The sequence below is a fragment of the Pempheris klunzingeri genome, chromosome 8 (assembly GCF_042242105.1).
Source record: "Pempheris klunzingeri isolate RE-2024b chromosome 8, fPemKlu1.hap1, whole genome shotgun sequence".
NCBI lineage: Eukaryota > Metazoa > Chordata > Actinopteri > Acropomatiformes > Pempheridae > Pempheris > Pempheris klunzingeri.
Window position 1 is genome coordinate 24,606,309 of NC_092019.1, and position 12,114 is coordinate 24,618,422.

The 12,114-nt window shown below is 44.0% G+C and overlaps 1 protein-coding gene across 1 annotated transcript in view; it reads right to left on the reverse strand.

Annotated features, from left to right (window-relative positions):
* The window catches only part of agmo (alkylglycerol monooxygenase), a 50,585-nt gene that overhangs the window by 32,428 nt on the left and 6,043 nt on the right, over positions 1-12,114 (reverse strand). The window lies entirely within an intron of this gene.

Below are 12,114 nucleotides of genomic sequence, written 5' to 3' on the forward strand. Positions count from 1 at the left end.
CACCTGCTCATTAATGTGTTACAGAGCTAACAGCAGCCATGTTACCTTCATGAGATCCATGCACAGGGCTTGAACCCTCACACACTTTAAACTGCCTCTACATCAGCGATGATTTATCTCAAAAATCAACTCTGCTGCTTCCCCAGATAAGTAACTAGAAACCTTCATCCCCAGAAGGAGTCATTTCAGTCCCGCTCCTGGCCAGCCGTGATGAAAAGCTGAGGCTTGAGTGTAGCTGGCCATTGGGGTGGGGGGGTGGGGGTGTTGTATTATGACGGTGGGGTATTGGGCTGCAGCTGGTTAGCGTCCAGCCTGATGTCCCAGTGCTCCAGTTTACATTCCTCTGCTGTGTTGTGATACTTGCTACATTAATATCTGTGTTACACTTCATTTTAACATCCAAAGGGAACATGCTTGTTAAGTTTCACTGGATCTCCGGGCAGTTTTCCGGACCACCCCGTCTGGTCTGTGCTTTTTGGCACCTCCCGTCCACTTTGGCTTCTGCAGCCATACAACAGAGAACAGTAACCTTCAAATATTGCAGAACCACAAAGCCTCATATAGACTATGTATAGTAATGTATTTCTTATAATAAAAGCAGCCCACGTTATTAAATGAGGTTTAAGTTTTACGCGGCAGCCTTGATGTGTGCTGGGATTTGTGATTCAGGGACCAATTATCAAACAATTAAACTTGAGTAAAACAAAAAAAAAAAGATATAACAGATGAATGAATGTGGTCACATGTGGGTGGTTCAGAAGCTAAAATGTCAATGTTAGAACCACACATGACATGCACATACACACAAACCTATTTTTAGCTTGATGATGGTGCATTTTTTAAATTTACGGAAAGATCATCCCGAGTGCATTTCCTTTAAAGGAGTAGTTCAACGCTTTGGTGGAAAGTCGAGGTGAGAATTTCAATAAAACCTCTAAAGTCTGTACGGTAGCTAAAAGACCACAGCCCAGCTGCTGGGTAGCTTAGCTTAGCATAAATGCCAGAAACAACAACAACACACAGCATCTTCTGTCTTTAATCAGTATTAAGCAACACTTTGCTCATTTATACACTGCAGTGAGTAGGACTACTTCTTGGCCGGGTCCAGTCATTTCCTGGTGTTTCTGCTGGTTGCCTGGCAACTGCAATGAGACAAGAAATAGTCCAGCACATACCAGCGAACTCTTGTTTTTACAATGCGTACTTTGAATAAACAAAAGGGGATCTAATGTATTAATTAGTGAGCTTTAGGTGCTGGTGGGCTCACTGTGTTACCTTTGGACCCTATGTCTCACTTCTCCTGGAGGCAGCTTCGTACTTACTGTACAGATGTGACATTTAACATGTAACACTCTGCACTCACACACACACACACACAATATAACTGTGGGATCACACCCTTCTACTTTGAGAAAACCATACAAAAGCCACATCTCGAACTCCTCCTCACTCACTGTTTAATGAACTTGTGAATTGCATCAAGGTGGGCAGTCGTAAACCCCAGTGGGTCGAGGGTCGGCTGCACCTGAACAAACACGCTGCTGAGAACTGAAGGTGTGTGCAGTGTGAGCAGAGGCGCTACACACTCTGTCCATACTGGTTTCCAACCAGTGAAACCGAGGTGGAATTCCTCAAGCGTTTTGGGGAAACCCTAAGGAGCTCCGAGAGAAAACTACCGCTCTTGAGCAATACTCCACACCTCGCTTACTCAACGGGGTTATTGCTGGATTTCAGCAGGTGTGAGAAAATAAAATGTCACAGGGAATCGTGTTGGAAGTGTCACATACGGTGTTAAATGGCGTAGTTTGGGTTGAGTCAAAATGGAAACAACAGGGTTAGATTTTATTTCTAGCTTTAATTGCTCTCTCACAGCAGTGACAGGCAGTCTGCGGACAAGGCAATGAGTGTGAGAGGAGAGAAAAGAAAAGGGAAGAGAGCAGAAGTCAAGCACAAAAATTATGACTTTTCTTCCGTTCTGAACCATGGGGGATTCAGAGATGAACTGTCCAGCTAAGAGACACAGAGAGGATAATCCACCCTTTGTTTAATTCCAGCAGCCTGAGTATTTTGCTTTTTTTCTTCTCACTGGAATCATGCTTGGCAGGGTCCAGGACTAATGGCGGCTAAGATTGATGCTGGTTGTCATTGATAGGAAGTAGGAACCGCTAGGCTTCACTGCAAGCCCATGTCCTCATCTCTGGACTCGGCGGGACACTGCATAGTTTGGCAGGGCCTATTCAGGAGGGAAGCCCCGTTAATGGTGAGAACCAATGCCACAGAGCCCACGCTCCCAGCAAGAGCAGAAATGCTGAGGACGGCACTTCCATCTGGACCAAAACTCACGATTTCTCAGAACAGCAAGGATGAGTGCACAAGACTCTTCTCACAATAAAAATTATGGCATTAGTCATTTATTCAAATCCCTGAAACACTATGTCAGCGTTTACCTAATATGGACCTCTAGTGGTGGAAATAGCACGATGTTGTTACAGCACCACAAAATCTTTGAAAAGGTGGAGGTCGGGACAGATAGTTGATCTTTGCATCTTATTTCCTACCCAAAAAATGGTGTTTTAGCTTTTATTTAGGACAAATTGTTTCTTATAACAGTGCTACAGAAAATACTGGCGGCTATGAATCCATTAAATTCATGTATCAGAACACTTCAAACATAGTTCCAGTTAATAATGGTTTACCTGCATATCTATATCAGTGCACAAGGACTTGCTGCTCGGCAAAAATTCTCTAAAAAACGACAATTAGTAAATTCTACTTAGTAAAATCGATGTTACCATGGGTTATAAATACCCTCTGAAGTCATGGTTTTACTTGCCCTCCGCTGCAGTACAAGTAAAGGGAGTGTCCTTTGTGCTGCTCACCAGCCTGACCAGTGTGTCAATTCATTTCACTTCACTCATTCAGCCTGACGTTGTGTCAGAGTTAGTCGATTTCTCGTTCGGAAGGAAGGGTATTTTGTTTTGCTTTGCCTGAACCGATCCGTGACGTGACCGTGCTGCCGACGTCATTTTCATTCAGGATGCAAGCTGTGGTGGCGACTGTCAGGAGCACTTAAGCTGTCATTTTTTGATCATCGGTTAAAACGACTTGTTATTTCTGTTAGTTGGCAGATACCACTCAGAATAAATAAGGGGTGGGGGTGGGGGGGGTAATTTGAGTGAACTGACTCCTTAAAAATGGATGACATTTCCTGTGGTAAATGGTTGCAGTATAAGCATGATAATAAACTCTGAGGTGTTCTGATGTATATCGTCATGCATTATTGTTTAAATGGTCTCCTGCAATACTAAACTCTGTGCACCTAAAATAAGGGACTGGGATTCACCAGGCTGTGAGAAGAGGTCTGGCAGCAGGGTGATGTAATGCTACGATTTCAGGTTATACTGTTGAATTATATCGTGACACGTAATCAAGGCCTATAAGTCATAATCAGTCATGTTACGTGACTGAGTTAGGCTTTAACAGTCCGTTTACATCCACCTCAACAATGTCAGGAGCAGTGCTTACATAACCCGAGTCGTATAAACGCAACAGCCAAAGTCCTATTGGGCTTCATAAATGTACCTCTAGTCAAGGTCAGCAGTGAGTATCAGTAATTATCAGACTGTACCTTGATAATGCTGTCAAAAAGAAAATAATCAGCACAGACGGAGGTTAGACTCCACTCCCTTAAACCACTAAAACCTTATGAAATGCTTTTACAGTTCCATCAATCAGCTGCCTGATCATCACCCTCAGCGACAAACTCCTGGCACGAACTAACGGTGTCCTTCATGTGCAGCCCTGTGAGTGGTGGGTTACCCTGTCAATCACAGGGGTAATGGCCTGTGAACAGCCCTCCAGTGTTTGGATTGGAGGGCTCTTGGATGGCGTGCCAACCCAAACAGCAAGCGCCGGACTCAGTGGGACAGTCGGCCAACTCCCCTATGCTGCTGCCATACTTCATGCTGTCCACACAGCTCAGTCACACACACTAAACTAAACACACTAACCCCGGTCAGGCCCACTTACAGCTCTCACAAACAAGGTGTAAAACGACATATAGAAAGTGAAGGGTGAGGTAAAATGGCTTTTCTGGTTTACTTTATTCAAGTCTATTTTTGATAATTGATATTTTTCCGATTCTGTTCATCCTAACGTACCGAGAGGCAAAAACTCCAATTGCAATAGAGGTCAACTGTATTTTTAAAGGCTGACATACAAACAAAAAAGCCCCCCCCCCCCCACAACCCACTCCCTGGCACAATGTCACACACACAGGGTCCAAAAATTAACACCCGCTAACATGTTCAAGTATTTAAAAGTAGCCCAAAGAGACTTAACACAAAACTTGGCCAACAAAAACACGACCATGTCTCTTGTTACTAATTAACGTGCTGAGCAAAGCTTCAACATTTTGGTCAATGAGAACAAAACAGAGAGATCCGTCATCAACCAGCTTAGAGAAGCTCCATGAACAGGAGTCTCCTCCAAAATCCAGGTATTTCGCTGCAGTCGGCTCCCGGGGTTGGGCGGTCTGAGATCTGAGTAGTTTGATGAAGAAGTTGTTGGGTAAATCTAAAAAATGTCATGGCTTGTTGCGAGGGGTTATAAAGCTAGGCCTTCTCTTCATTCTCCATGCACAGTCACACACTTTCCCGCATGACCGGTGGAGGCTGCACAGCCATCGGCTGGAGTCCCATCGATTGCAACAGTTTGAAAAATGTCCTCTCAGTGCCAAGCCGATTGATTGACATCTACTTTGCAAACTGCTTACTCACAGATTTTATGTGTGATGCTAGAAGGACCCAGGGTTTATGGCAGATTCTAAATGCCTACATTTATTTTTTATGTATGAGTTTATTGTCATTCATTTTCACAAGGAGCTTTTCATTTTCTGAAACAGAGACGCATAACCCGTGCCAAATTTTAATTAGGACGCAGTAAATGCATGCATAAAACTAAAATACACAAAACTAACTGAATGACAAAATGAGAGAGAAAAAATATCTGATTTATTGATGATGAAAGCTTCCAAAGCTCTAAAATAAAAATGTTATAGATGTTCATAATAGACAGTTTGATGGTCATTTCTGATGTGGTTTAGATATTAGTGTCCAAACCAGAGACTTCTCTACAGCCCCTCTGATCATACTGCATTTCCCTATTGTAGTTCCTAAAGGCCCACCAAAGGTATCATGATAACTGTGAGAACTACGGACACCCAAACTGAAGAGAAAAAAATTAAAAATAATCCACATGAGAGGCATTACCATCCATACTTCATATTCAAACTGTATCCCTCCAATCAGTGGTTTGTCCTCGGCAGTGGTAGCAGTGGAAATTTCCTTGTCTGTCAACAGTGTTGACAGAGGGAAGTCGGTCTGTGCAGCGAGGGGAGCACACGAGGGCAGCAGACAGCCGGACTGTGGTCTCTGCTGAGCTCAGCGACCCTCTCAATGATCATAACACACTCTTCCTCTCTACACTTTGTCTAAACGCTGCACACACGGTCCTGTGGACATTATCCATTTGTGATGTCTAGGTTCAATCGGACCTCTCTCTCAGTAGACATATTCCCTCTCCCTCTTTCATCGCACACACGGCAGACAGAGAGTGAGAGCACAGTGACCTATAGATCACTGTTGATGTTATCTCTGCCTCCCATGAGGCCTTTTACTTCTGCTGCTGCGAGCGAGACGCCCACATCCTGACCAAACCATACCGACAGGACCAGCAAACCAAGTGGGGGCCCGGAATCTTTTGTAGGCCCTGCAACCTGCACTGGGCCAGGAACTCACCGTCACAGTGAAGATTTATGGAGCCGCGGCTGCCCGGGGGCAGGTTAGCTCGCCCCCGCCCCCTCCGGCCTGCCACACGGCCAAGAGGAGCTCCTCTTTAAACAATAACATCCACATAGGCAGCGTCTCCTCTGGGACAGAGGACGACTTAGGAGCGCGGAGGAGTGCTGAGCACATCTGTTTGTCCTGACAACTGCTGCTGTCTGCAGGGAAGGAGGTGGGGGGGGGGGTGGACACAGCAGCAAACACATATAGGGGATGCAGTAAGGTGCTAGCAAAGCAAAATGACAAAAAAAACACTGAAAAGGGCTGCTCAGCCCAGGGGGGTGAGGGAGCTGGGGGGAATCTATACGAGGGAAAACGTGTTTGATACATAAAGTTGCACATATCCATCATATACCATTACATATATGTTTTTGTGTGATTTTATATTGCATAAATAAACAGAATCTGACTCTTCCAGTGAAGGAAATAGAAGGCAAAGATGAAGAGGATGCTAAAAATCATCATTGACTGAGCCCCCAATCAAAACCAGTGTTGGTGTTATATTATTATCACATATTCATTATATTTAATAGCAGCAAACATCCACCCTGCTGAAGACACCTCTTACAAGTAAAAAAAAAACAGACTCATTTTAGGATTTACCAGCCTCCATAGCAGCTAAAAAAAACCATCCCTCCCTCATCACATGGCAGCTGATAAACTATTGGCAGTGCATTTGAGGTAGCTGCACTTTGTCTTAAAAAGTAATCATGAAGATTATATATTGGCGTTAGCTGTAATATAGTTAAACTTTTTCTGGCAATAGCTGCATCAATAAAATAGTTTAAAACGGATTCATGAGTGCCTGCAGCAGTTTAATGGAAACTTTGTCATTTGTTTTTTTTCTAATTTTGGTGAAAATGAAATTAAAACTTGTCGGTTTGTCAGTTTGTTGGTTATCAGAGGAAAAGAAAAATCTAAACACCCTCCAAACATCCATATCATTATTCTACATTACACTGTCAAATTGTGCTAAAATGCCAAATATCTAATGTAGAAACTGGGCGATGTCCCAAACGCAGACTCAACAGCAGGTGAAGGTGCAGGCATTTAGCTCCTAACAGGGGGAATAATCAGGCTTTACAGGCCAAACGGGCATCACGAGAGACCATCTTAAGGGGCAGATTTAGGGAGGACAGACAGGCCAACTGAGGTCACAGCCGCGAAAGAAAAGACAGCATAGAATCAGCAAGACAAAAGACACAGACTCTTCTGCAGAGACAGTTTGTGGCTTCGGGCTGTTTCACGACAGCAGGTGACAAACAATGCATAAAGGCATTTACAGACTGTGTGACGACAACAATCATCTGTGTGCATAACTGTGGATTACTGTGCGTCACACCCCACAAAGATGGGTCTAATAAACCTTGATCACAATCCGTTTCAGACTGTAAGGTGTTCGTTTCGAGGCACGTCTAAGTGAAGCAGATTAAAAGCGGACGCGTCATCAGCAGCCGTCATCTACCAGCACGGCTCCCCCGGTTTGAAATGTTTCGAAAATGTAGTAAAGCAATAAAGCGTTTCTGTTCTATCGCTGGCAAATGTGCATTCGGTGTATTCTGCATCGCTCCGGTTTGTGACCGTGTTGAAGCAGCAGTCAAGTTGTGGGATTTCGGTCTTAATTCTGACACTGGTTTGGTTGTTGAAGCTCAGAATTGGTGGATGAGTCTTCGGGCACCTTCTAAGACCACCATTTTTGAGCACCAAAGGTTTCTCCATGTTTTTCTCATGACCCTCAACACAAGATCGAAGCCCCTTTCTCTAAATAACTAGCGGCTGATTGGTTTACGCTTCAGATCAATCCCTCCCTATCCAGTTCCAACATGAAATACGTCACATTAAGGAAGTAATGATACCATTTCACGGAACCTTTAAGTGATTCTCTGTCGTTTGTGAGCTATAAGCGTAACACAGAGCAGCAGCAGCCAGTGTGGTGAGACAACTGCAGCGCAACTCCATTACCTCACATATAATCAGAGCACGGACAGCTGACTGGCTGATTAATGGCTTCGGCCTGGCTGCCATGCCTGGATATAGATGCTGCCTGCGAGCAGAACTGCTATTAGTGGTGCTTGCGATATGAGGTTAGAATAAACAGAATCAACAGGCCCGTCAACAACATGGCCGCATCTGAACTGAGTCGGCCTCCTGCTCACCGAAAACCATCTGGTTCCAGGCAGGTTCAGAATAGAAAAGTTTTGAACATATATAGTCTGTCTGACAGTGGCGGAGGGCCGGAGGGGAGCAGCAGACATATGGGGTACACGGAATAAAATGGAATTTGTTTTCTACTCTTGTCAGTCACCAAGTTATTGAACCAATGTGTTTATATAAGGTGGTTTCTATGGCCGTTAATACATAAACCGGTGGTTGAATGTGTAGCAAAAGTCATATTATTTCAGGAGTTAGAGGAGGCACTCTTTCTAGCCATCTGTCAGCAATTGAAAACCGTACATCTCTGCGTCTTGAAAAGCAAGTTAAAACCATTAAAGTGCAATAAGAACAGGTTATTATGAAAGCAGGACTCAGTAAAGCTACAGTGTGCAGATTCTGGGACAGGCATCAATGATAAGGTTCAAGTAAATATTGATATCGAGAGTTAAGTGAGTCCTTCATTTGAGCCAGCGTGTACAGGAGGTCGTTTATGTTTGATTTTGTTGAATTCCAGATTTGCCTGAACTTTGACCACGGCTGGTGTTTGTCCACGCAGATTCAGGCCCAACGACAAGCAAAGGCACCAAATGGGTTCAAGTCAGAGAGAATCCTGAGCTTGGTCCAGGCCTGAACGTCTGCAGGCAGCAGGCTCACTTTCCTTCCCTTTCCTTTCCTTTCAGTCTGTCGCTATCTCCAAGATCGCAGCATCTGGCAAGAGCGAAGCAGTAAGTAGTAGTGCGCCCTCAGTAAAGATGGCATCAGCACAGACGGCTGACGGCCTCTCAGAGTACTTTCCACTTAATTATTTTTGATTTGTCCTTTCATGTGGAAGTCATGAGAGGGAAAATCTGAAAAAAAGGCCATAAAACTGGTCAAACTGAAAACGATATTTTACAATGAGGCTAATAAGGGCTCGTATTTCCCAGCAGAGGATGTCACTTTTGCCTCTTTTTGCAGCTTTTCTATTGTAGTCTTTCCCTTATTATGCAATATTAAGATTTATAGCTCATATGTCTTGACACAATAGGATTACAGAACCAGTGTTCCTGCTGTTTTGAGACAAAAACCATCAAGATTGTAAAACTGTTCCAAGATGAGTGCAATAAAATAAGACAGGCCCTCCTAAAGCAGCGTTACATGACAATTTGACACTCATTAAACTGCTGAAATATACTCTCTGCCCACATCCTATATCTGTCTCATTCCAAAGTGCTTCGTAATAGGCATGGTCCATCCCACACATCAGAATATTTTTGCTTGAACCTTACTGTGGAAAAAGCAGGAGGTCAAAATCCAGTTGACTGAGGTGACCTCGGCTGACCAGAGTGAAGAGTGAGGACCGTGCCGGCCCTGTGCTGTGGTCAGGCACAGTCGCTTCACTTTGGTAACAAGGGGAAAAGCTTATATCCTGAGTGAGCGCTGCGGGCACTCGGCACCACACAATTATCTGCGACCCCACAATGTTCCATAATAACAGCTCCAACAGGGTGGAAGAAAGAGGAAATGAAAGTAAGTGGAACATTTTTTGAGACGTAAAAATGATTCTGCAGTTCAAAAATAAAAAGAATTCAAACCAAATGAACCGAGCAGATACGTGATACTGTGCACGTCATTCCTCTGCATCGGCAGACAATGAGGGCAACGGCAGGAACACACACTTCATTAAAAGCTCTTTCAGGTTTCACTGAGTATTACTCAGCAGACACATTACCGCAGTACCTCTAAAAATAAGCTCACACACAGACCATCGATGTGTGCTGCTTAACCTGCTGTCCAAGATTGCCTGGAGTTTATTTACAAGACCATTCAGGCTACGGCAGCATGCCAAGCTGTTTCCAACAGGGGCACTGGTTCGAGTTTAGATTCTTTCTGTCAAACGACCTGCGCACGACACACTTTTCCACATATTCACCAAGAAAAGAGAAGCACATAGCTGCACAAACATGAGACAAAAAAACAACCTGAATAGAAAAGCTGAGGACATTTCTGCCTATTGTTGGTGTATTTGTGGATACATACAGTAATACTGTAAAAGAGACGACGTGCACGGCCGACAGTGATTGTGACACACAGCGGGGTAATTCCGATAAGGATTGCGACCAACCATGAGGAGCTCACACTTCAAAAAGGGACTGCTTCTATCGCATGGTTTGGTCCATGATGTGGTTTGGATTTGGGCCAGGAAAATGTACTAGATCCTACATAAAGAGAGAAAAATAATCAAATATGAGTAAGTAACTTTTATTTTGTTATGGTTAACTGGATATGAAATGACCTACATTGCGATATGACATTTTGGTAATAGTGCATAGTCGGCCTCTGAGCATCAAATCATCAACATTTGATCACTGCACCATGATGCTTACTAGATATCTAAAAGAAGTTTCTTGGTGGCGGAGCAAGAAACTGGTTGAGTTATTAATTGATGTTCATTAAAAGCTTTGGTAAAAGTATTATGATTAAATCTGAATCATTTAAGTCACAGGTCATCAGTGATGACTGAGTGCCAATTAAAGGGGACAGCTTTTGTTACACACACATTAAACACAATAATTCCAAAACCAAATCATTTCTTCATTAAACATTAAGATGCCAGAAAGCTTAACCAGCTGCAGAGAGGAAGAGGGGCGCAGTAGCCCAGCGGTGTATTATAATGCAGCCTGCTGAAAGTGTAAGTACTGAAATGAACTGCTGATCTTTCAAATGTAATCCAGGCATCTCATGTCACGTTCAGGGGCCACACAAAGCCATTGGCCCGCGGGCTGCACTTAGAAAACAGTCTGTGGTCTCCAGTGTGAGAATTTGTAGAGGTTGGACCAAACAAGTCTTATACTGTCACCTGGGACACTAAATGAAAATCAGATCAGCTGAAAACCAAATGAGCAGATTCACAGTTAGTTGCAGCCAAAGATGAATGCTGTGTTTTGTAAATAATCAGCTAAGATGATAGAAGACATCCGTGACATAAATTACTCACATCATTAGGTCAGCAATTTGTCTATACATGTGCATTATGAACATGATTATTATGTCCCATATGAACTCTCATTCATAGGCAAATTGATGCTGCAAAATATTCCCAAATCCTGACGGGTGAACCCTTGGACTCTCAAACACCGGCTAAAAATACCTGCAGTATATGTCAAGAGAAGAGCGGTGCAATAGAGCAAAAAGGACCTCTACCAGGCATCCCGATGCAATGTTCAAGATCGTGTCGGGGCAGCTCTGGGCGAGCCGTGGTACAAGGGTTTTTAAAACACAGCCTCTGTTAAGCCAGATTCTAACCGACACACCAGCAGTGGACTTTTATCCAAAACTATGCGGAGTAGACGGCGGGCAGCCTGATGTGCCACTGACACAAATAAACATTGGTGCAGGCCACAAATAAATACCTCTCTTCCGGTGTGCTGTGTGGCAACCGAGCATCTGGCACGTGCATCAGTGAGCAAACACACATGGAAAGATGTCGAGCCTCTACTGTAGGAATACTGTATCCGGTATATATATTTAATTTCTGCTTTTGTAGTGATGCTACAGGACGTTGCTGCTTCAGAGCTGTGACTATATGCAGCTTGTTGCTGTTGGGGCTCCGGGTTAAGACCACAGCCCTCCGGAGACCATGGCCTCTCACATCTGCACAGCTCCAAACCAGCTGGACGTAACTCAAAAATAATTGCTTCCTCCACATCGTCCAGGAAAGCATGATGTGTGTGCTATCTTCGCAGCCCCTCCCCGCAGGGATGCCGTCTAAATCAACATTTTACAACCATCTATCAGCAGCTCGCTTTGTACTTTATTGTTAGTGTTATAAGAGGGACACATGAAAGAGGAGGGGAGACGGCGTTTGTGTGGCGCTGCTGGTCGGCAAGTTAGATGGGCAAAGTAATCCAACATTCAGTACCTACAACTGAGAACAGATACAGCACCACCAGCTCCGTCCTCACTGTTATCAACTGAATGTGTAAGTGTATAAACTTACAGAATGCATCTTGTAGCATGAATGTGATGCTCATACAGCCATATTCTGGTAGGATAGAACTCTTAGTGAGTACGTGCATGCTCAGTGGAGAAGCCTACAGACGGGAGTGTTTCTCACCTAAATAATTTGGGGTGAATA